We start from the raw sequence: 3730 nt of genomic DNA, 5'->3' as shown, positions 1-3730 counted from the left end.
ATCTGTTTTTTCTTATTGGTTTTATACACATCCTATTGGTTCTATTTTTTTGGAGAACCCTGACAGATATACCTTGTGTATTTGTTGCGATTCATAACTGAAGCATATTTAGTATAGACAATTACAAATCAGAGGAAAAATCTTACCAGCAATTTTGCCACCATCAGAAAATAATCACTATTAACCTTTGAAGAGTTATGTGTAGGTGTACATATTTCAAAAAGGTGTATTTTACACTTTTAAAAAACATGTTTATTTTTATTTTGCAAGAGAGTGAATGGGGGATGGGGCAGAGGGAAAGAGAGAAAATCCCAAAGAGTCTCCATGCAGAGACTGACACGGGTCTCAATCTCCTGTTCTGTGATATCATGCCCTGAGCAGAAACCAGGACTCAGATGCTTAACTGACTGAGCCACCCAGGGGTCCCTACACATTTTTATAAATAGCTTTCCCACTTAATATATTATGAATAGCTTTCTATGTCATTAGGTACAGAGATACATAATTTTAAATGGTTGCCAAATATTACATTGCTGGCTTTACTGGAATTTCTTTAATCCTTCTCCTAGTATTGGAAGATTACATTGTCGATTTTCATTATTATAGACAACGTTGTAAAAAAACATCCTTGCACATATATCTTTGTGCCCTTGGTCTATGATTTCTAAAGGAAAAATTGTCCTGGCCACCCTCTCATGCTCCCATACACCCATACCCCCTGAGGATATTTTCTATAAAACAGTGATCTGCTTGGGCTGTTGACCTAAGTGGGGCTCATACATTGTTAGAGCTGGAAAGACCTTACAGATCTGGTCAGGCCTCATCATTTTCTCATAAATGAAGGCCATGAGAGGGGATGTAATTCCCCAATGTTACATAGCCAGCTGAGCACTACTGATCAGGGCCCAGAACCTAAGTTTCACTAAATCTGTGCTTTAAGATGAATTGAGTGCATTCCCTTCAATTGGTGGATTTTATCTCTGCAGAGCACTACACCCTGTTTAGGCAATATCCTTCAGTTGTGTGAAAGTCAACATTCAGGGAAAATGTCTTTAGCATTTTGCCCCAGGGAAGCCAGCCCAGTGAAAGATGAAAGAGAAAAACTCAAGTTCTCAATTTCTGGAGGACCTAACTTCTGTGACTTTTTGATTAGGTAAACTATCCTGCAGGCAAGATAGTGGTTGCTGCTAAATCAATGTGCACAGTAATTATTCATGACAATAAAATATCCTTTTTATTAGGCAAAAAAGTTTTTACATTATAAAAATAACATATGGTCTTGAAAGCCAGGCATTTTGAAGAGTAGGAAGAAAACAAATTTTCTGTAGTCCTATCATCTAAAGATGTTAATATTTTAGTTAATTTATTTCTAGTTTTTGTGTGCTTGTAATTTCTATAATATGAAGTTATGAGAGTCTATATAGATTTTTTCCTTACTGTCACATTGTAAACATTGCCTTTGTTATTATATAGTCTTCATAAATATAATTTTAATAACTGCATAATAACATTAATGTGCCAGTGTAGCATTCCCCTATTATTGGACACATGGTTGTTTCTACTCTTACACTGCAGGAGATAGAGATGGGGACAGAAAAAGGTCCTCCAAAGGATGTATAGGTTGGTAATGGTGGAAATGGTATTTCAAGGTTAACGTGTATTGGTAGCCCTAGGCTGCACTTCTGTTCAATAGACAGTAATAACTAGAAATAAGATAACCAGGATAATTCTAACCTGACATTATTCTTAGAGTCTTGAGCACCTCTTTGAAGGAGGGACTCTTAAGGTTCCTATTCAATCTAAGGATTTTAAAAAAATGATCACTTGTCCTGTACATTAAATTTGCAAGATTCTTTATAGGTTGATAAAGTCCTTACAGCCCCATTTTGTAAAACTGTCCTCTGCAAATGAATTGCCTGGGAAATATGTTAACATTTAGACTCCTGAGCTCACCTGTAGAAAGTCTGATTTGGGATTAGGATGGGAGCTGAGGATATGCATTCTTATCCAGCACTTCAGGTGCTTCTAATACAGGTTAGACATCAGCCCACCTCAAGGAATTATGATGCTTGTTAGTGGAGTATCTTCTTCGAGATGGATGGGTACATGTCCCACATGTTCAAGTCCATTCACCCACAGAATATTTCTCCCATGCCTCAGCAGTTAGCGATGAATCAGATCTTTCCCCCCATACAAATGCAACTTATCCTTAATTGCAGCTGACATTTTACATCAAGATTAAGTTATAAATGATAGCAGGTATTACTGACTATCCCTTCTGTGGTAGGTATAAATCTAAACATTTTTTCTTAGTTTCAGTTTATTAAAAGGGAGAATTAGACCCTTTGTTTCACAAAATTCACCATAGTCTTCTATTGGACTCTTTTCAAGCAACGATTATGCTTTGACTAGATCTTAGAGTGGTGCACACTGTAAATATCTGTCTTTCCTATGAGCCCCCAGATTACATGAAGACAGAACTGTGGCCAGTTATAACAGAGCAATGCTCTGTAGCACAGTCCAAAATAGACTTGTCCATCTTACTGAAGTCACAGCAGTAGGAGACATGAAATGTAACCCATAGTTCAGGGCCTTACTAACAGATATGGCCAACTGGGCTAAAAACAATGGCCATTAAGAAAAAATGGACTCAACAACAAAAAGGCAATGCTAAAAAATGGGCAAAGGGCTTGGGTAGACATCTGTCCAAATGGACAATAAATACATGAAAAAATGTTTAGCATCATTATTCATTAGGGAAATCCAGATCAAAATCACAATGAGATACCATTTTATACCCACTAAAATGGCTATAGTGATCATCATCATCATTATTATAAAGAACTTAAGTATTGGTGAGGATGTGGAGAAATTGCAACCCATTGCTGGTGGGAATGTAAAAAGGTATATATAGCCTCTGTGGAAAATGACTTGGCAGTTCCTCAAAAAAGGTAGAACCACCACATAACCCAGCAATTACACTCTTAGGTGTATGTCCAAAAGAATTGAAAACAGACCCTGAAACATACCTGTTTACCAATGTTCACAGCGGCATTATTTACAGTAGCTCAAAGTTGAAAACAAACAAGTGTCTGTGAGCAAATGAGTGGCTAAACAACAAAGGGTATATACATCCAACTGAAAACACTCCGTCATAAAAAGGAATGTAGTTCTGGTACATGCTTCATGTGGGTGAACCTCAAAAACATTATGCTAAGTGAAAGCAGGCAATAATAAAAGACCACCTATCATATGATTCCATTTATATAAAATGTCCAGAATGGGCAAATCAGTAGAGAGACAAAATAACTGAGGGCTGGTGAGGGGGGGGGGGTATGGTAGGGGGATAAGTAAGATATTCGGGTTTCTGTTTGTGGAGATGAAAACATTCTAAAATTGATCGTGGCGATGGATGTGCAATTCTGTGAATATGTTGAAAAGCATCGAATTGTACATTTTAAATGTGTGAAATGTACGGTATATAAATTATATTTCAACAAGCTGCTTTAAAAAAGGAAGAAAAATTGGCATAAATACATTTATAGCTTAAATTCCAGGGGCGCCTGGGTGGCTCAGTCGGTTAGGTATCCGACTTTAGCTGGGGCCATGATCCCGTGGTTCGTGGGTTCAAGCCCAGCGTCAGGCTCTGTGCTGGCAGCTCGGAGCCTGGTTCGGATACTGTGACTCCCTCTCTCTGCCTCTCCCCCACTTGTACTCTGTCTGTCTCTCA

This window comes from Leopardus geoffroyi, chromosome B1, assembly GCF_018350155.1.
Source record: "Leopardus geoffroyi isolate Oge1 chromosome B1, O.geoffroyi_Oge1_pat1.0, whole genome shotgun sequence".
NCBI lineage: Eukaryota > Metazoa > Chordata > Mammalia > Carnivora > Felidae > Leopardus > Leopardus geoffroyi.
Note: the sequence above shows the minus strand (reverse complement) of the source record.